The sequence below is a fragment of the Filicampus tigris genome, chromosome 2 (genome assembly GCF_054856515.1).
Source record: "Filicampus tigris isolate MCC_2025a chromosome 2, RoL_Ftig_1.0, whole genome shotgun sequence".
Lineage (NCBI taxonomy): Eukaryota > Metazoa > Chordata > Actinopteri > Syngnathiformes > Syngnathidae > Filicampus > Filicampus tigris.
Window position 1 is genome coordinate 39224808 of NC_141218.1, and position 22998 is coordinate 39247805.

Consider the following 22998-nt stretch of genomic DNA (forward strand, 5'->3'; position numbering starts at 1 on the left):
TTACATTAACTGTGCATGTGCTAGAACTTTTTTACTGAGAAAAACATGGTTTAGGCGTTGTACCTTCAGCTAACCACGCATGCGTCAAAGTTATTTTTCTCAGTGGTTTGATGAGGTAATCAGCCAGTGTTTTTCCATTATCTTCCCGAAAGTCTGTGTCGGTTTGATCATTCTTTGTAAACAGGGCTCTTTTTGGCCCACTTAATTATAGACTAACTTTAGCAAACCCTTCATTATCTAGGGTTCAACAAGTACATTGTCTCCCAAGTGACTAACATGTTTGTGACCAACCGGTGCTCGAAAGTGAATAGCATGTTTGTGACAAATGGACCAACCTTGTGACCTTTGAAGACACTTATATTCTAAGACATTCATCCATCCATTATCGATGCCGCTTATCCTCACAAGGGTCGCGGGGCGTGCTGGAGCCTATCTCAGCTGTCTTCGGGCAGTAGGCGGGGGGACACCCTGAATTGATTGCCAGCCAATCGCAGGGCACACAGAGACAAACATCCGCACTTATTCTAAGACATACATGATAAAATAATCTGAGCACTTAACATTGTATATCCAAGCAAGCAATATAATGGATAACATATGAATACAATTATTATTGTCACATTCTCTCCTATGAAGACAACAGGCTGATTCTTGTTCCCTTTTACATCGCATGTAACATTCTTTGAGAGCCAATGCACATGGGCTATTTAATACACAAAGCAGTTTCTGATCAAGCAATATATACTGCTTCTATAAACTTGTAGCACATCTGTGCTTAGGTTATTGAGGACCAATTATATGAGCATTGACTTTGGTATGCTCATTCTTACTAGAATCTGTGTTTTTAAACTTTTTAGACCTAATATAGGGTTGTCCGAGCTGGCAAGTTCATTGTAGTCAATTGAGTAATGTCGACATCTAGTGTTCAAAATACAAAATTCACATTAGGCGTTTCCCTCTTGATGGTACTAGGGCTTTAACCAATATAGATTTACACAATCACATCACCCTGACGAGGCGCACCACATGACAATTTTTAGTAATTGTTGGCATTTGATAAATTCATTGAGTTTCGATGAAGTGCTGAGATGTCCCACACTGTGAGCAGGCATTTAATGATCCTCAAGCGCTAGTGTTGATAGCGAGAGACGTGGTTTCTTTTATTTTCCTCCTTCGACAAAGCTAGCTAGTAGTTTGTTCGTGCCATCAAACTCCGTAGTTACAGATTTCCCGTGTTTCACCACATTTGTTGTTGTGTGTAAATGTTAAAAGGTGAGTTTAATAATTTGGGTTCGTGTCAGGTAACTGCTCTACCCAATAGCCTACATATGTTCTCGTGAGTGATGTCACGTTGATGAACACTAGTTAGTTATTTCGGCTAGTATGCTTACTATTCTAGTGATGAAACGTGTGAATGTGTATTGTATGTATTGTTTGGCTGTTTAATTGCTTAAGACAGTTCAGGCATATTGTTAACAAATGGATATGCATTGGATGATGTTGCTAAGCTATTCTTTGTCTGTGTTGTTGCAGACCACAATAAATAGACGTGTCACGTGGAATACGGGACTGTGTTTTCTGACAGGAGCACCCACATCCATAACTTGCCACTCTAAAATAGAATTTGGAGGATTTGGATCCAAGCTTGACAATATTAACGAATGTTTGGAGAAAATGGCCAGCTCCGTGGTCGCTTTGGAAAGCAATGAGTCGGACATTAAGAAGAATGTAGCCGCTAATGCTACACGGATGGAGGAAGCCGTAGACAGATGACCTGGAAAATCTGACTGTTTGGACTCCGAGAGGGCGCAGAGAGGAACTGTTATCATATGTTACCACTTTTCGAGAGGACTCTGTGTGCACCCTGAGTCCCTCCAGTATGGCCGAGAGTTCCTCATGCTACTTCGGGACTCCACCATAGGCGCTGTGGACACGTCAGCGTTCCCTGTTGAGATCATTCGGCATGATCCTTCCAAGGGAAATGAGAGTGGCGACGCCAGGCCAATAGCAGCAAGGAAGAGGGGCAGACGTGGTGGTGTGCGGCAGAGGATTAAGAGGCAAGGCCATCGGAGGATTCCCCTTCCAACTATCATCCTTGCCAATGCACAGTCGCTCCAAAACAAGATCGATCAGCTACAGGCAAATGTTAGCCACCTCTCGGAGTTCAGGAATGCCTCTTATTGTTGTGACGGAGACGTGGCTCAAACAGCATGATCCTCAATCAGATCTGGACATTGATGGCTTTGGTTAACCACTGCGTCTTGATATCCGACGATGACCAATAAGTCACTGGGCGGCGGACTTTGTTTATTTATCAATAAACAATACTGCAAGACTGCGATGATTAGGGAATCATTGTGCACTCCAGACATAGAGATTTTGTCTCCTTGCGCCCTTTTTATTTACCAAGAGATTTTCCCCAAATTTTTATCACTCTCGTGTACATTCACCCGAGGGCAAATGTTGACATCGCAACTCGGACCATTGTGGAGACGACATCGCACCGGATGCAACCAATTTTATTATGGGCGATTTTAACCAGTGTAAGCCCGGGAAGTCGCTTCATAATTTTTATCAGTATGTGACTGTTTTTACCAGGAACATGAAATGTCTGGACCTTTGTTACGGCTCCATAATGGGTGCTTATAAGTCCTTGTGTCGTGCTCCTCTCGGCACGTCCGACCACAATGTTGTTTATTTGTTTCCGACGTACAAATCGGTCCTGAAGGAAACAAGGCCGCAGCGTGTGCTTGTTCCGGGCTGGTCGGCGGAGACTACTCAGCGCCTCCAGGACTGCTTCCACTATACAGACTGGGACTTGTTTTTAGATACTTGCCCTGATTTGGATGTTTTGAGTGAGACAGTGACTGATTATATAACCTTTTGTGAGGATTTACATATTCCATCACCCACAGTAGGGAGCTGCAGAAACAGGTAAAAAAGGAATGGAAATTTGCCATATTAAGATAAGAGGAAAAAGTGCAAACCATGATGAGTACGGGGATTGCACGCCCTGCCTGGGAGGGAGTTAAATCTATGATGAAGATGTGGTGCAAACAGCATCCATTTCACTTGTTATAGAAGATGTTTAAATCATTTGCAAGTCAAATCTTGAACTTGCAAATTATTTAAACATCTTGTATAATCATTTTAATATCCATGATTTTAGTGGAGAATTGTCAATATATAGAGGCCCCCCCCACAATTGTCAGGGATACACTCATCCATTCATATTATCAGCGAATTGGTTTCTAATCTTTTTAGGGGAGTGAAAGAAAGGAAGTCCTGGTCCAGACAACATTAGTGGTCCTCTTTTGAAAAACTGTGCAGACCCACTGGCCGGAATCTTCTCCATTTTTCAAAGTCTCTTCATCTTCACAAGGTTCCTCGCCTCTGGAAGGACTCAATGATTGTTCTGGAACCAAAAACTCTTCAACCCAAATCTCTTCACGACTACAGACCTGTAGCTCTTACTTCCCTTCATGAAGGTCTTTGAAAAAATCATCAAAAATGAGATTATGGGTTTGATACAGGATAAATTGGATCCTCTTCCATTTGCCTATAAGGCTGGTAGAGGTGTTGAGGATGCTGTGTGCACCCTCTTGAACACTGTGAGAACTAATTATGCCTGTTTCCATTGCCCTTTTAAATAACATGGCATAACACTGTACACCTTGCATATGGTTCATGTGTGAGTGGATTTTAAAGTGTTTTTATTTTGACTGCTGGCTGCAAAAGAAATTGCCCCTCGGGGAAAATAAAGTTCACCTTGACCTTGAAGGTAGATACATTCACTTAAGTTAAGCTTATCATGCTTATACGGACCTAATGAGGTCAACCCTAAATTCTTTGAAGACTTTTTTTTAACTTTGTCTACATCTACATCTGGGAGTTGTATTGTCGGGGGAGACTTCAACTGTACTTTGAACCCCACAATGTATCGTTCTACAGGCCTTGATACCTCTAAGACTCAGACTAGGAAGTCAATCAAACAGTACATAGCTGATTTAAATTTGGTTGAAATATGGAGGGAATGAAACCCTAGTAAACAAGAATATTCATGTCATTCAGCTGCATTAAAGTCTCGCTCCCGCATTGATTATTTTCTTATATCTCAAAGACTTATATCCAAGATTAAGGATTGCTGGTAAGATGGTATTGTACTGAGTGATCATGCCGCTATCTCGCTAACAATGCATATTGAGAATATTTTTCACAATCCACAGAACTGGCGTCTGCAGGTGATTTGGCTGCAAATTTCAGATTTTGTTATGTAGGAGATAAGATCAATGCCTATGAAATTCCTGGATCAATATCAATTTAACATTTTGAAAGATGATTTAAAAAAAGACCTGGATGGCGATTTAAGTATCGAAAAAAATTCAGAAGCTCTTCAAAGTACAAAAAGTGGTAACATTCGTGGAAATGATGGCCTGCCTATTGAATTCTGTAAACATTTTAAAGACAGGTAACTTATTCCGCAATTGAATATGTTTAATAAATTGTTTCAAACCGGGATACTCCCACCCTCCTTACGATCGGCAGTCATAACACTTATTTTGAAACCAGGGAAGCCTCCTACGGAAGGTTCCTCTTTTAGACCTTTAGGTTTAATGGGTTGTGATACTAAAATACTGTGCAAATTGTTAGCTAAGATGTTGGAAAAACCCATCCCATATTTGGTACATAAGGATCAAAACGTTTTGGACAGGGACGTCAAGGGTTTCATAATATAAGGCGAGTCCTGAATATAATACATGAAAAGGGTGGAACTGAGGACACAGCACTTTAGTCGCTAGATGCCAGGCAGGCCTTTGAGTGTACTGGCTAGATATTGACTTGGCGTTAACTTCCTTAGATGGATAAAACTGTTATACTGACCCGATGGCTAGTATACTAACTAATAATCTTGGCTCAAAGCCAATTGCATTAGAACGTTCTACTCGACAGGGATGCCCTTTATCACCTATGTTGTTTATTCTTGCCATAGAGCCGTTGGTGATGGCAGTGAGAATGCATGCTAGTATAAAAGGGATTCATCTTGGAGGACAGGAGCATAAAATATCATTATTTGCTGATGATGTGATTCTATTCTTAACAAACCTATGCAATCGCATCTCAAATCTTATTAATTATATAGACATATTTGGACAATTTTCTGGCTACAATATTAAGTTTTTATATTTGTTTCAGTCAATTCCTCTGCCATCGTCAAATACATTTTTCAGTATGATTAGCAGTATTTTTGGTACATTCATTTGAAATGGTAAAAAACCCCAGTTGAGACTGCGGCTACTTTACCTCCCATATGAGCAAGGGGGACAACGGTTTCCGAATTTAAAATGGTATTACTGGGTTGCTCAATTGCCAGGGGTTCACCTAATTTTTTTATGCGGTACTCGCATGAGTACCAGGAGATTGTCTTTGGTACTCACTAGTGGTCCAATGGATCACATTAGTCACAGTTCGCATTGGTCATGGATTTTGAGTCACAGATCCGATCGTTTTTTATACACGCAAAAAAACAAACAAAAAAGCTAAATAGAACTTCATTTATTTTATAAAACACTTTTGCCCATAAAGAAAATTAACTCCTAATGTCTAATATGGCCGTTTAGGATTTAAGAACACAATTTAATGCAATTTTGTAAGTGATACAGTGTATACATTTAAAGGTATCCTGCCAGACATTTTGAGCTGAATGTTTTCTTACAATTACTAGGCAGGCGTGTTGTTATAAATTAAATAAAGACAAAGCTTTATTTTCATTTTTTATATATTTTCATAATGAAAAAGACTAAGTGCAATTTAAGGCACCTTTCTTAAAACGTGGACAGCACATTAAAACGTAACATAGGTCCACAATATAGAAACAAGTTAAAAAAAATTAAGCCAAGGAGCAGCTGTTGAACTACCAGCTAATGATAACAGCTGCTAGCCACCAGCTCCGGAGACTTGTGCCGTATCATACAACGACAGCGTAATTAACCAGCGGTTTGTTCGTGTCTTAATTTAGCGACTGAAAATGATTTCGAGACCGCGTTGTGTTGCTGTTAGTAGCAAGCGTTAAAACTGCAGAATACATCAAAAACGGAAGTCAAGTTAGCCGTTATGCTACCCACCACGTGGGCCAACTTCACTAAGGCTATTGCATTGGCATTAATGACTCAATGTATTATTTGGTAAGCTTTATTTTTAAGCTAGTGATCTTGAGCGTATTCAACGTCCTCTACTGAATGCGGACCAATCACGTTGCCTTTTGTGAACGCAGAGTTTTTTTCACCATCCATTCTGCGGATCGTGCCCATCCTGAACCGCTGCTTGATCCTTACCAAACAAAGATGATTCGTTCCACTGCACCACTAGTTTGTACAGGTACGCAAATGTGCATCGTGTCGCAAATGACGGTACGCATCAGTGATTTCTGTTGCGCATGCGTACTTGCATACCAGTTCTGTGCACCCCTGTCAATTGTGCTCTGTGGTGTTTTATTTTACAAATGAGATGGGCCCATCATGGTTGGCTATTGAACGAACATTGGTGCTCGTGCTTCCCCTAAAGCTCTATCTATATTCACCAGACCCTAAAGCCCTAAAAAAGACAAAAAATCAATTTGTGAAAAATTGTATTGATGTCTGGTATGAAGTACATCAACACATTAAAGATACCCCTTCAATCTCCTGCTTCACTCCTTTGTGGGGTAACCTAAATTTTGTTCCTGGAAGGGGGCTTTAAGATGTGGGCAGAAAAGGGTATCAGTGTGGGGGATCTATATGTGAATGGTATACTGCTTACATTTGAAGTACTTATTCAAGAATATCAAATTAATAAAAAACACTTCTTTAAATATCTGCAACTCAAACACTTCATATCCTCAAAATATAAATCAATTAACTTAGAAGCTCCCCTTTAAAATCTGGAACATCTGACAATTTCACATAGTGATGATAAGAGTCTGATTTGTTTATACTACTGTACTCCCGTTTGGTAACCTTTGATGACGAATCCTCCACTGATAGATTACAGACATGGAACTCTGACTTTGAGGAGGTTGTAACAGAGGAAGAATGGCACAGAGCATGTCTTAAAGCCCAGAAACAAACTGTGAACACAAGATTGAGATTAATGCAATATACATGGTTGATGAGAATGTACATTACACCTGTGAAATTGAACAGTTGGTCTTCTGATATCCCAGACACCTGTATTAAATGTTTGAAAGAATGGGGCTCCCTTTTTCACTGTGTCTGGGAATGTTCTGTGTTACAAAGGTATTGGAGGCGAGTAGGACAGGTAATGTCAACAATTGTTGGAATTAATATACCTCACCTGGCAACAGTTTTTGTACTGGGTATATACCCCAAAGACTTTGTAATTTGCGCAAGTAAATCTATTTTGATTGACTTTGGACTGCTGCAGGCCAGGAGGCGGATTGCATTATTTTGGGAAAAATGGATGTACCCTCCTTTGGATCATTGGATAAAGGAGATGACGAATAATATTGCATTGGAAAAATTGACTTACGTCATTAGAGGGAGAGCAGAGCAGAGGAGTTCGAGGAAATATGGAAACCCGAACTTTGTTGGCCAATGGGGTGCAGAGCCACCTATTGTGCTGTAATATATTGTGGAGTTGCCTGTTTTATTTTTCATGTTTTGTTTTGTCTGCAGCACATCCGCCTCACAGTTCAGAGGTCGTGGGTTCGATCCCGGCTCCGGCCTCCCTGTGTGGAGTTTGCATGTTCTCCCCGTGCCTGCGTGGGTTTTCTCCGGGCACTCCGGTTTCCTCCCACATTCCAAAAACATGCATGGTAAGTTGATTGGATACTCTAAATTGCCCCTAGGTGTGATTGTGAGTGCGGATGTTTGTCTCTGTGTGCCCTGCGATTGGCTGGCAACCAGTTCAGGGTGTCCCCCGCCTACTGCCCAAAGACAGCTGGGATAGGCTCCAGCACGCCCCACGACCCTTGTGAGGAGAAGCGGTACAGATAATGGATGGATGGATGTTTTGTCTGTTTGGTTAGCTGTTTTGTTTTTTGATTTGTTGTAATTGTCATGAATATAATGTGTGAAGAAGCAATAAAGATATTGTGGAAAAAAAAAGGTAAATCGAGCACAAATAGAAGTTATGTGCATAGCTCTCAATACAGGGTCCCACCAGTGCTCCTCCCATGCTCCCTTCTTAGACATTTAAACTGATGTGTTAATAAAAAAAATGAATAGAATTACACGTTTTGGAAATCAAAAACTTTTGTGAAAGGTCGAAGTTCACCCCAAGGTTGTTCAGGTGGAAGTTGGGGAAAGTCGGAGAACAAAACCTTTGCACAACTCCTCACCTGAAAATATCGGAAAAGATGGTGTCCTGCCTCCGTTAGGCAGAGGGTTTGCTGTTGTTCAGATTTCCTGGTAGTGGTCTGTCATTATTTCTAACTTTACTCATTTGGTTCTGTAAAGGTACGCTGTTTCTTTAACCCTTAGATGCATAAGTGGGTCAAAAATGACCCGGTGAGGTGGTTTTCTTTAAATATCTTTGTAATGAAAAATTGTTAGGATTTCATGTCCCAGGTATTCCTCAAAAAACATGTTTTTGATATAATGCCATCCACATATTAACTGACCTTTTAAGAAAATTACAGTTTTTGTATTATTACCCCAAGCTTCCATAAGTGGCTCAAAAATGACCCGCATGCATTTTCTATGGAATCCAATGGGAACCATTGATTTTTATCAACTTTGGCTGTCAGAAATAAATGAACTGTGAACAACACAGACTATATAAAAGCTTTCACCCTTCAGGAAGATCGTTTCACACAGCAAGAGCTGACATGAAAGTATTATCTTCATATAATATTGTGTGTGTCTTTTATGATTGTTGTTATTATTATTTATCAAAATTATTCTGCTTTATAATGAGCTAACACTAACTAGCTAACTAAGATCGCTAACATTAGTATATGCATTGTGTTAATGTTAGTGTGTGTGCGTGTCATTGATGATTGTTGTGTGAAAGAGTGTGTTACTATTGTTTATCAACATATTAGCCTACTTCATAACTAGTGTATACATAAAAACGTTTTCTGGCCAAGCTGAAAAAGCAGGTGGTGCTGATGTATCATAACTAGAGTTAGCCAACATTACTATATGCAGTGTGTGTTTGTGTGTGTGAGTATTTATTAATATAGCTACATATTGATCTACTGGACACATTACTTTTATGTTTCCTCATCCAATGTGTCATGGCTGCTAGATACAAAGCTGAAATTGTCCTACAGATAATAGATGATGGAGGCCAATAACGGGGTTGGACTCTTGAGTCTGAAATTTCTGATGATGGTGGAAGTGGAAATACAACTGAACAGAATCAATCTGATTCAGAAAATTTCTCTTATGTGTCCTCTGAAAAAGAAAGTGTCCAAATCATGTCCAACAGAATGAGTCGGAAGGGCTTTTACTGGAGCGAGTTACCTCCCGACCAGTGCAGAACACAGAGCCACAACACCCTCAGAAGTCAGTCAGGGCCTGCACAAGGGCTTAGCACCACTGCCTCACCAGAAGATGCATGGGAGTTCTGTATCACTGATGATATAATACAAGAGGTGATGAAGTGCACAAACTTGGAAGGATGTAGAGTAGCAACAGCTAGAGAAGAAGAATGGAAAAATGACCTTGGAAAAAATGGAAAAAAGATTAATTTATGACCTTCATTGGATTGACTCTGCTTGCAGGAAGTGAGAAGAACTGGGATGTATCAGTCCGTGAGCTATTTGGGAGCTCTCTACATATTCCCATGTATAAGGCCCCCATGGCTATTGGAATATTTGCAGACATTCACCATACCTTGCGCTTGGATGATCAGAGGACCAGAGCCTTCTGATTGGTAACAGACCATATGGCAACCTTCCGCAATGTATGGGACCTATTCCTGGTCAACTGCAAAAAGCGATGCATCCCCAGTGATTGTGTCACTGTGGATGACCAGCGTGTGCCATTCAGGGGTAGGTGGAAGTTTCTACGGCACATGCCAAGCAAGCCTGCCAAGTACGGCCTAAAGATCCTCTGGGTTTGTGATGCAATAGATGGTATAGTTCACACGGGGAGAGAACCAGGGGAAGAAGTTCAGAAGAATCTGGGGGAAAACATCAGTTGTGTAGTAGATTTAGAAACGCAGGTTGCAATATCAAACAAACGTCATGTTTAAAAGGGATGAAGATATTTCAAACATGAAATCATTGTTTTGTGGTCCTAAATATAATACTAAATGCTATAAGTGATTATTCTTAACCAAAATTACAAAAATGGCATAAAAACACATTGATTCTAATATGGGTCATTTTTGACCCACTTATGGAAGAGTGTAGGGTCCAGCCACTCGTGCATCTAAGGGTTAAGAGCGATGCTGAGTTGGTCTCATGATTAGATCCCGGAAGTAGTGCCGTCGTGAGAACCATCGTGTGAATGTCGCCTCGTTTCTTTCTGCCAGCTCTGTGATCTTTACACACAACTAGCTACATCTTGTGCATCCGCGACATTGTCGGTATGTACTCTGGCTTCAAGTTTAATAGTCTCATCATATCTTATTTTGGTCGTCAATTGTTTGCACTACAACACGGGAGACGATCTATGCATGTGGTTGGCGTCATACCATCTAGCAGTTAGCCCCCTAGAAACTTTTATAAAAGCAGCCCTGGTTGTACATTTCACCTACATCTACGAAAATGTGGTGGGATTTCTAACACAAGTCCTACAATAAAGTCTCTTGGAGCCATGTAGTAAACTTAACAGGAAGTCCGCCATTTTGAATTTACTTTACAATTTGGCATCACATTGACTTTTGACTTTAAAAGCAGCTGTAATGTGAACCACATGAACCAATATCGTGTCAAAATTTCACACATTTGATGAGTCTCCACCTGAAGAAATCTATGAACTAACTTGTCATCGTAGTTGTAGTTGCAATAACACAATGCTGATTTTGAGAATGTAAAAATGCACAAAAACCCATGAAACTTTGCACACATAGAAGGCAAGGTAAATTAATCAATAATTAATTATTCAATTGTGCAATCTTTAAAGGATGGCTCGCGACCGCCCCCTAGAAATTTTATAAATAGCGGCCCCGGGTGCACGCTTCACCTACATCTATGAAAATTTGATAGTATATGAAACAGAACGAGACCTACAAAAAAAGCCTCTGGGTACCATATGCTAAACATAAGAGGAAGTCCACCATTTTGAATTTAGTTTAAAGTTTGGACTCACCTTGACTACAAAAGTTGCTGAAACTTGATCCACGTGATAATTTTGATTATTCAATTCCGATGTGCGAGCATCCCAACGTCGCCAGGGCTGCGAGGCCCTTTATAGCTGCTTCCAGCTCTAGTTATTATTATTATTTGTTTTTTTTCTGACCAAATTATCGCATTTTTTAACCCCTAAACTTGCACGAAAACTCACCAAACTTTGCAGTCTCATCGGGCCTGGCGAAAAATTTGGTATTTTAAAGTCGCCGTAAACAGCGCAAGCGAAATGGCTCTGTAGCGCCACAAAGAGTAGGAAAACAAAACAGAATTCCTGCCCGTTTGACCTATTCCTACAAAAGTTGGCAGGTACGTGTAGCACCCCGAGAAGTACAAAAAAGGTCATTGCAGCCATAATCTAAAGGGTACAGAAAGTGAGCTATGAATTTTTGAATGTCCAATTTTGGACCATTTTCGCATGTTTACAGGGTGCATACTTTTGCACCCATGTCCCAGAGGAATATTCCAATTGGCTTCAAACTTCGGATATATAATTTTAAGACCTAGAGCAACAACTGGGAACATTTTTTGGGGTTTTCAATAAACTATATGACGGGAGCGGGACATCAAATTTGGCGTACATTTTTTCCTTCGCCATACAGGAGAAAAACCAGAATAACTCCCCTGCACATAATCCAAAAAATGCCAAACGTCACCTGTACTTAAAGAGTCGCAACCTGAAGACATCTATATGATGATATTCCATTATACATATAGTGCCACCTAGTGGCGACAAAAATTGTCATTTTTTTAAATTCTATTGACTGCACGAAGCTCGTTAAATGAATCAGACTGAAAATTTGTCACAAAAGCCTCAAGACGTTGATCTTGCTCTACACCGAATATTGTGACTTTTCGGCGAAGAGCGTGGCCTTGATGGTGCCGCAAACTCTGATTATTCAACGTGACAATAAATACAGTTTTAACTTGACTTAGATCATCCAAACTTCTCGAAATTTTTCATATTTGATGATAGCCAAAGACTGAAGACATCTACGAACGTATTTTTCATCGTATTGGTAGTGCCACCTAGTGACTGAAGGAAATACACGTTTTTTTCTTTTTTCTTTTTATCCGCAGCAGGTTAACCGGGTCCACCTCATCTTTCCTCAGAAGACCGTTTAGGACTTCCTCATATTAAAATACAAAATTTGTGATTTTTCGTGGAAAGCTGTTACCATGGCAACCAAAAAAACAACTCTCATTTTGAGTGTCTGAACATACTCGAAATCTCACGAAACTTTGCACATATATCAGGCCTGGCAAAGTGACCAATATTTTTTAATTTTTTTTTGTGTAATTTGTAAAAAATGGCTCGCTAGATATTTTTTTAAAAATTCAGCCCCGGTTGTACGTTTCTTCGAGATCTACAAAAATTTGATGGTATATGTAACGGTTCAAGGCCGACAAAAAAGTCTCTTGGAGCCATATGCTAAACCAAACAGGAAGTTGGCCATTTTGAATTAAGTCTAAAGTATGAATTTGCTCTGATTACAATAGCTGCTGGAACATGACCCACATGATAATTTCTTCTAAAAACCCACTAACATTTGATAAAATTCAAAGCCTGAAGACATCTCCGAACTTAAATTTCATCGTAGTGGTAGCGCCTCCTACTGGCTAAAGGAAGTAAATGTTTTATTCTTTGGTCTTTTCCTCCTCGCAGGTTAACCAGATCGACCTCAGAATTGCTCGGAAGACTCTGTAGACCTTCCTGATGTTAAAATACAATATTTGCAACAGGCAGTTTGCAAATAAAACTACGCTGATTTTGACGGTCTAAACATGCTCGAAATCTCACAAAACTTTGCACACACATCAGGCCTGGTGAAATCATCTTTTTTTAATGTTTTAAGTCGCAAATGTTTAAAAAATGGCTAGCTAGCGCCACCTATAATTTAAAAAAAAATCAGCCCCGGTTGTACGTTTCACCTATATCTACGAAAATTTGCTGGTATATCATGTCAACACCTACAAAAAAGTCTCTTGGAGCTATGTGCTAAACCTAACAGGAAGTTGAATTTACTTTACAATTCGGCATCACATTGACTTTTGACTTCAAAAGCAGCTGTAATGTGATCAGCATGATAATATCGTGTTCAAATGTCACACATTTGATGAGAGTCTACACCTGAAGACATCTACGAACTAACTTTTCATCGTAGTGGGAGCGCCACCTACTGGCTAAATGAAGTGCATGCTCGGAAGAGTGTTTAGGCCTTCATGATGTTAATACACAAAGTTTGAGAGTTTACACAAAAAAAGCTGTTGCCACGGTAACGCCCAGTTTGCCAATAACACAATGATGATTTTGAGAATGTAAACATTCACGAAAACGCATGAAACTTTGTACACGTAGAAGGCCCGGTAAATTAATCAATAAGTCATTATTCAATTGTGCAATCTTTAAAAGATGGCTCGATACCGCCCCCGAGAAAATTTATGGCCTCGGTTGCACGCTTAACCTACATCTACGAAAATTTGATAGTATATAAAACAGAAAGAAGCCAACAAAAAAAGCTTCTTGGTGCCAAGTTCACCCGATTGACTTCAAATTTGAGTTGTACCATCTCATCTCGTGGGAAAACAATGGGGGAAAATATTTTACGTTTTCGAAACACGATATGACGGGGGCTGAGCATCAAACTTTGCATTTCATAATTCCTGCTTAAAGAAGGATTCTAGGTTGTACGTTTTACCTACATCTATGAAAATTTGATGGTACATGTAACAGCGTAAGACCTACAAAAATGCCTTTTATAGCCATGTGCTAAACCTTACAGGAAGTCAACCATGCACACACACATCAGACCTTCCATGAAAATAAATAACAGAGATTTCTTGTGCTTGTGATTTTTGAGGGACTAAACGTGAACGTTTCTTCGGGTACTCCGGTTTCCTCCCACATTCCAAAAACATGCATGGTAAGTTGATTGAAAGCTCTAAATTGCCCCTAGGTGTGATTGTGAGTGCGGACGTTTGTCTCTGTGTGCCCTGCGATTGGCTGGCAACCAATTCAACCCCGCCTACTGCCCGAAGACAGCTGGGATAGAAGCCAGCACGCCCCGCGATCCTTGTGAGGAGAAGCGGTATCGATAACGGATGGATGGATAAACGTGAACGAAAACTCAGCAAACTTTGCACACACATCGGTCCTGGTAAAAAAAATTTGATATTTTGAAGTCGCAGTACTAGAATATTCAAAAACGGGGTCAGCAGGACCCCCAGACGTACAAAAAGTCTTTGATACCCATGCCCGAACATGTACAGGAAGTGAGTTGTGAGGATTCTCAAGTAGAACGTTAGCCCATTTGTGAATATATACAGGGGTCATACATTTGCCCCCAAGTCCGAGATGGTTCACCCGATTGACTTCAAATTTGAGTTGTACCATCTCATCACGTGGGACAACAATAAGGAAAAATATTTTACGTTTTCGAAACACTATATGAGTCCGCTGATAGTGTAGTGGTACACACGCCTGAGTTGTGTGCGGGCAGCGTGGGATCGATTCCCGCTCAGTGACAGTGTCTATGTGTGCCCTGCGACTGGCTGGCGACCAGTTCGGGGTGTAGTCTGCCTTCGCCCATTGACGGCTGGGATAGGCTCCAGCAATTCCCCGCGACCCTATATAGGATAAGCGGTTTGGAAGATGACATGACATGACATGATGAAATACTATATGACGGGGGCTGAGCATCAAACTTTGCGTTTCATAATTCCTTCTTAACGATGGATTCTAGGTTGGACGTTTTACCTACATCTATGAAAATTTGCTGGTATATGTAAAAGCCGAAGACCTACAAAATTGTTTTTCACTGCCATGTGCTAAACCTGATAGGGAATCAACCATTTTGAATTTCCTTTGGAATTGTCGCAACTTTTTTTGACTTTCACAGTGGTCATATTTTAACGAACTCCTCCTAGAGAATTTATCTGATCGTCTTCAAACTTTGCATGCTTCATCTAAAGATGGTTAAGATAAAAAAGTTTTTGAAATCTTTTTATTTCGTTGTCCAGGAAGTGAGTAATGAGTATTTGAAAGTACAACGTTGGACCATTTCTGCACATTTACAGGGGTAATACATTTGCCCCCAAGTCCGAGATGGTTCACCCGATTGACTTCAAATTTGGGTTGTACCATCTCAACACTTGCGACAACAATAGGAAAAAATTCCTGCTTAACGAAGGTATCTGGGTTGTACATTTCACCTACATCTATGAAAATTTGGTGGTGTATATAAAAGCTTTAGACCTACAAACATGTCTTTAATAGCCATGTGCTAAACCTTACAGGAAGTCAACCATTTTGAATTTACTTTGGAATTGTCGCAACTTTTTGTTACTTTCATACTGGTCATATTTTAACGAACTCCTGCTAGAGTATTTATCCGATCGTCTTCAAACTTTGCATGCTTCATCTAAAGATGGTTAAGATCTTTTTATTTCGTTGTCCAGAAAGTGAGTAATGAGTATTTGAAAGTACAACATTGGACCATTTGTGCACATTTACAGGGGTCATACATTTGCCCCCAAGTCTGAGATGGTTCACCCGATTGACTTCAAATTTGAGTTTTACCATCTCATCACGTGGGACAATAATAAGCAAAAATATTTTACATTTTCGAAACACTATATGACGGGGGCTGAGCATCAAACTTTGCGTTTCATAATTCCTTCTTAACGAAGGATTCTAGGTTGGACGTTTTACCGACATCTATGAAAATTTGCTGGTATATGTAAAAGCCTAAGACCTACAAAATTGTTTTTTACTGCTGTAAGAATAATAATGCATTTTATTATTCATGTGTTTGATTTTTATCATTAGGCCAACTTGCTTGGTGTGCTTTGCTTTCACATATGTATGTTAATTGCTCACACACACACACACACACACACACACACACCCACACACACCCACACACACCCCCGCACACGCACACACACCCCCACACACACACACATACACACACACACACACATAGATATAACAAGTTCATAGTGTTCCAGCTGCTTTCGCTCCCCTTTCCCTTGGAGCTGGAACACCTTTGTTATCAGGGACACCGAAGAAAAATAAAAAGAGAGGGGGCGCAGGAGCCGGGCAGAGGGTTTTAGGAACTGTAATCGTACACTTCCCTGCGCTCTCCTTGCAAGTAAAAAGACAATATTGTTGTAGAGTGTCTTCTCTCCTCATTGTGTGCATTGTTTATGAATGTCTCACTTGGTGTGAACCTGACATTAAATTGGTCCTTCGAGCCGGATCCCTACATGCCGGAAGGTTTCCAGCTGTCGAGTCAACCTCCAGGTAAAGTCCGTGGCCACGGCTCTAAGACCCTTTGTGGGACTGGTCTTTGGCTCCACTTCTGGGAACTGAAGGCTGACGGGAAGCCGGAGGAGTGAAGACATCTCTGGGTGAGTAGGAAACTCACGACACTCGTGGATGAGTGAATTGCGCGCTGGTAAAAAAAACCTTGACAATACTGGTCCCTGGTCAAGTAGTAAGACAGAGTGAGTCTATAAAACTGAGAGACAGAGTAAGTCTATAAAACTGTAAGACATAGTTAGTCTATAAAACTGTGAGACAGAGTAAGTCTTTAAAACTGTGTAAGCCTTGAGAATACTAGTCAATGTCAAGGTAAAAGACAGAGTAAGTCTATAAAACTGTAAGGGCGACGGTGTCCTGTAAGTACTTAAACTTCGTGAAAAACGCTGCTAAAAGTGTGACTGTGTAAACTGTGTGAGTGAATGTAAACAGGATTGGAAGTGACAACTTTGTGTGGACGCAATAGGCAAGAATCCTCCGCCACTTGTGGTAGAAGCTTGAGGATTGCCACACACTGGGTTGATTGTCACCCTGTTTTAAGGTAAAAGTCAGTATAGGACACCCTAAGTGTCATAAAACTGACTCTAGGAAAAAAAATGAAAAAAAATGGGGAAAGTTAGCAGTAAAATCGGTGATAAAAGTGATCCCAAACAAAACCTCGCATGCAAAGATTGGACATTTGTGGAGCGTCACTGTCCTTCCAAAATACAACACTTAAACCTTTGGATAACAAAATATGACTTTGCTGGCCAGCTTAAAAAAAGAAAATAATAATAATAATAATAATAATAATAATAATAATAATAATAATAATAATAATAATAATAATAATAATAAAGGATGGTGAAGGCCTGTGTACACTTGAATTCTGGGTGTGTGTATGTTTGGGCAAATCGGTTGTGAAACCCTGTGTGAAGTGTGTAAGTGAACAGAGTGATTGCGAATTAAAATACCAATAGGTATTTTATTCCATATAATTAGCATAGTATAATTAGTAGTATATGTAGTAGGATAATGAACAGCAGAAGCAAGAACTTTGAATAAAAAAAAAGAATAAATAAATAAGATAAAATAAAACACTGGTGCGACATTACCAGGTGACATCTGTGTATGGCCAAACAGATTACTTATTTTACCGAAATATCCATACGAATGGGCTGCTGAGTTGAATGGAAAACTATTGTTTTGTCATCATAGATGCTTTTTCAAAATGGCTAGAACTATTCCCTATACCAAACGTTCAGACGCGTTGACGGTGGCAAAAGCACTTTGCAGGGATATCATCCCCAGATATGGCATTTCTAAAAAAACGTACAATGATGGTGGTACCCGTTTTGTTGACCAAATTGTGGAGAAAATAGGAGTGATGGTTCACATTGATCTGAGAATCTTGGTGCTTACCACCCTCAAAGTGCTGGATTGGTGGGAATAATTAATGGGATAGCAGAAAATAGACAGAGATAATGCATTAATATAACGGGAAGTACTTTTCATAATAAGATAACGCTTAGACAATGTGTACACGTGAAAGACATGGCAAGTACTTTTCATGATGGAATAACGCTTAGACAACATGTACACAAACGGTGTAGCAAAAGAAGGTTACATTTTTCTCAAACAGTAATGAGACAAAACACACACACACACACACGGAAGGAACATCTGTTGGCATTTATGGCGTACTTTCAGTAGACCAAATACCAGATGATAACACGCCACTCAACGACGCAATATTGACAGACATGCAAAATAGTGAGTGAACCTTTTGGGAAAATAAAGGGGTAATAGGAAATGTTGAATCATATGTAGTAAAGAAGATGTCCCATCCTTCCATAAGGCCTGTTTACGTGGGTAGCAATTAAGAGTCGTGGGCCTCTTTGTCACGTCTCTTCAGGGGGGGAAGGATGGTTTAGATTGTGGAACATCGCTTTGCTGCATATCGATGCCGAGCATGTGACTTGTATAAACCGTAATTCAGTCAGTCAATTTCCAACTTAACACACAAAAATTAGTGAACCTGCAGTATGAAATACGGACTAAACATAAAAACAATGAAGCGAAAATGAGAAAGGATGGGTATGAGGACGTAGACTTTTGGAGAGTGTTGGCGCAGGAGCATGAGAAAGGGCCAAGTAAGTTGGACAAGGTGTTGTTTCATAGATAAGAGGACGATGAGACGGGGGCCGGTGGCAGTGAGGAGGCAGGTTGGGGGTGACATGGAACTGGCTGAAAAAAAAATCAACGAAATGTAGAATTGACTTAAAGGATTTGCCTTTAACTGTAGAAACAGTTACCACGCAACATTGCAATATGTAAGTGTGGACCCAGGAGATTGGATCCTGGTCCAGAGCATTAAGAGAAAACACTGGCACTCTCCCACGTGGGAGGGCCCATTGATACCCTTTTAAATTGCATTTTAGATATCAAGTCATGGATGGCAGATAATTTCCTACAGCTCAATCAGGACAAAACTGTAGTTTTAGTTATCGGTCCTGAAGGTCAGAGAGAGAAGCTTTTACCAAAACTACACATTTTTAATCCCTCACATTGTGTGAAGAACCTTGGCGTCATTTTTGACTCTGAGCTCAGTTTTATTCCTCATATTAAAAATGTAACCAAGATTGGTTTTTATCACCTTAAGAATATCGCCAGAGTCCGCCCGTTTCTCTCTCAGGCTAACACAGAAGTGCTGATGCATGCTTTTATTTCCTGTCGTTTAGATTACTGTAATGCCCTGCTCTCTGGCCTCCCGAAAAAGAGCATTTCACCACTGCAACTACTGCAGAATTCAGCCGCTCGGGTGCTGACGAGAACCAGAGGGCGGGAGCACATTACGCCAGTTTTGAACTTGCTGCATTGGCTCCCTGTGTGTTTCAGGATCGATTTTAAAGTACTTTTATTAGTTTATAAATGTGTTAATGGTCTTGGGCCATCTTATTTATCTGATTTGCTTTTATCATACCAACCCTCGCGGATCCTGAGGTCCTCTGGCGCCGGCCTTTTATTTATTCCAAGGGTGAGGACCAAAATGCATGGCGAGGCTGCATTCAGCCATTTTGGTCCTCACCTTTGGAATAGCCTGCCAGAGGATGTCAGGTCTGCAGAGACTGTTGATATTTTTAAGAGGAAGCTCAAGACACACCTTTTTAGTTTGGCTTTCAACAACTTTTAAATAATTTTAACTTTTCTTTTGATTGAAGATTATTTTTTTTATCTTATCTTACTGATTTTAGTTCTTAGACTATACTACTGTTCTGTCTTTTAGTTTTGTTGCTCTCTGCCGTTGTCAGCTTTTAGCTCCAGTGTTTCCTCATGAGGGGGGCCTCCGCTTTGAGGGAGGGGTGACTGCCCTTCCCGCGGGGGCTGTCATCGCAGGGACACTTTGTGTGGGGTCCGCCTGTCTAATCCGGGCCTCTATGGTGGTGGCGCCCCTGTGGCCGTGGGCTGTCATTCCCCTCGGCGCGGAGAGCTCCCCTTGGGTACCCTTTCCTCATATGGTTTCTCTGTGCCTTGTCATGTCTTTTTAACACATTTTATCAGGTTGTGCACTTTGTGTGGGTGTGTGTGAATGATTGCTGATGTACTAATGGATATCTGTCTTGGATTTGTTGGGAGGGAGGGCATGAACGGATTTTTTTTTTTTTTTTAATTATCCTTGTTTTGCTTTGAATGTTTTAAAGCACTTTGAGTTGCATTTTTATGTATGAAAAGTGCTATATAAATAAAATGTGATTGATTGATTGATAGGCGGCACGGTGGTCGACTGGTTAGCACGTCCGCCTCACAGTTCAGAGGTCGTGGGTTCGATCCCGGCTCCGGCCTCCCTGTGTGGAGTTTGCATGTTCTCCCCGTGCCTGCGTGGGTTTTCTCCGGGCACTCCGGTTTCCTCCCACATTCCACAAACATGCATGGTAAGTTGATTGGATACTCTAAATTGCCCCTAGGTGTGATTGTGAGTGCGGATGTTTGTCTCTGTGTGCCCTGCGATTGGCTGGCAACCAGTTCAGGGTGTCCCCCGCCTACTGCCCAAAGACAGCTGGGATAGGCTCCAGCACGCCCCGCGACCCTTGTGAGGAGAAGCGGTACAGATAATGGATGGATGGATGGATGATTGATTGATTGATATCAAGTGTTGCTGACAACTCCGACTGCTGTGAAGCTTGCAGAGAGGAGCACGTGGATACACTTATCACATTGTAAGAAGGTCATTTCTGCTGATTTCTCCTCCGGGGAAGGTGAGCAAAAGTCTGGCAAGAAGGTGGGTGCAGATTTATAGTATCTGAAAATACTTGACGGTCAGTGAAGAATTTGACAGACACCAACCCCTTTTTAGTGGAGTTACAGCAGAAATGGCGATGCCAAAATAGCACGACAGAACTGAAGCTTCCAATAGCAACCCTGAGGGGGTTCAAGAAAAGGTGCGGTAGTATAATTCAAACAACGGGGAAGGGGTACGAACAGTACTGGTGGTACCTCACTGGACGTGTTAGATTCGAGTTGGGATTCTTTGATCACTACACAACAGGGTGATTATTGGGCTCCTGGACAGGGCCGTGAGGCTAGATATTTTCATAACAAAATACTTCTTTCAAAGACGGGTTCGACACTCAATCTCAGGGTCACTGTGGGGGTTGGGCCTTACAGGCCTCCAACTGCAGCTATTTTTAATTCATCTTGTTGGGGGTTTCTTTTGTGGGCTTATTCATCAGGTTTTGATCCTTATTTTCCTGTTGTAATTTGTGAAGACAGTACTCTGTCTCCTTCTGAGATTCCTAGAGTAGGTTCATATGTTAACAATTATATGAGAAATGCTTCAGGAGTTTGTGCACTTGTGTCATTGCTCTTAACTGTTATTATTTTTCCATCTACAGTAGAGGATATCCAGAGGGCAGCTCTGACGCACATTCCGCGAGACAAGTTCTTTAGGAATCGGCATAGTGCTTCCTGGAGGGATGGAGATCCGACCTATATTGATGCTATTGGCGTACCTCGAGGTGTACCAGATGAGTATAAACTGGTTGATCAGATTGCAGCTGGTTGGGAGTCCATTTTTATTTGGATCACGCCGAATAAAAATGTTGACACGATCAACTGCCTCCATTACAATGTGCAGAAACTGGGTAACTATACTGAAGCAGGATTTCTTGCTATCAAAGAACAATTGGCAGCCACCTCTCTCATGACGTTCCAGAACCGCATAGCGGTTGACATGCTTCTTGCGGAAAAGGGTGGGGTGTGCGCCATGCTTGGCGACCGGTGTTGTACATTCATACCTAACAACACGGCCCCGGAGGGGTCCCTCACCAGGGCCATCGATGGCCTCCGCGTTCTCAACCACAAGATGAAGGAGCACTCTGGAGTGGACACGTCTCTTTGGACGGAGTGGTAGGAAAGAACATTTGGTAGATTACAAGGACTTGGTTTCCTCTGTCCTGGTTTATGTTGCTGTGTTTGCAGCTATCCTCATGTTGTGTGGGTGTTGTTGTATTCCTTGTCTTAGAGCACTGCTCAACTGGTTGATCACTACAGCTATTGCACCTACGACGTCCAAATTAAACGATGTTTATCCGTTATTGCTTTATCGTACAGTTGAGGGTAATGATGACACTGATGACACTTCTTTTGATTCTCCTGTTGACATTTCGTTTTCTTTTCCAGATCTCTTTCCGGGTCTTGGAGATCATGAGTAAAATTACATTGACAACCTCGGGTGTAATTACATTTGTTTTCATGAGAGTGATTCGGTAGATTAAAGCCTTTGTGGAGGGTCTATTCGATGATATGAGGATTGTGCAAATGTAAGAGAAACAGGGGGGAATGTGATTAATGTTGTATATAATGATTCGGGTGTTGGATTTTTCAATCAGATTTTTCTTTATATTATAGTTAGTTTTATATTATAATAAACAGGGGGGAAATGTAAGAATAATAATGCATTTTATTATTCATGTTGATTTTCATGATTAAGCCTGTTAGTTTTGTAGGTTTAGCTTTATACTATACACGAATAATGATGTATTTTATTGTTCATGTGTTTAGCTTTATATTATATAAAAACAGGGGGGATGTAAGAATAATAATGCATTTTATTATTTATGTGTTTGATTTTTATCATTAGGCCAACTTGCTTGGTGTGCTTTGCTTTCACATATGTATGTTAATTGCACCCCCCCCCCCCCCCCCCCCCACACACACACATAGACAAAACAAGTTCATAGTGTTCCAGCTGCTTTCGCTCCCCTTTCCCTTAGAGCTGGAACACCTTTGTTATCAGGGACACCGAAGAATAATAAAAAGAAAGGGGGCGCAGGACCCGGGCAGAGCGCTTTAGGAACTGTAATCATACACTTCCCTGCGCTCTCCTTGCAAGTAAAAAGAC

At 40.9% G+C, this 22998-nt stretch overlaps 2 pseudogenes; both read left to right on the forward strand.

The window, feature by feature from the left end:
- LOC147152406 (uncharacterized) overlaps positions 1-22617 on the forward strand; it is a 91439-nt pseudogene extending 68822 nt beyond the window's left edge.
- On the forward strand, positions 9236-9873 carry LOC147152407 (uncharacterized; annotated as a pseudogene).
- Positions 22618-22998: the final 381 nt, after the last annotated feature.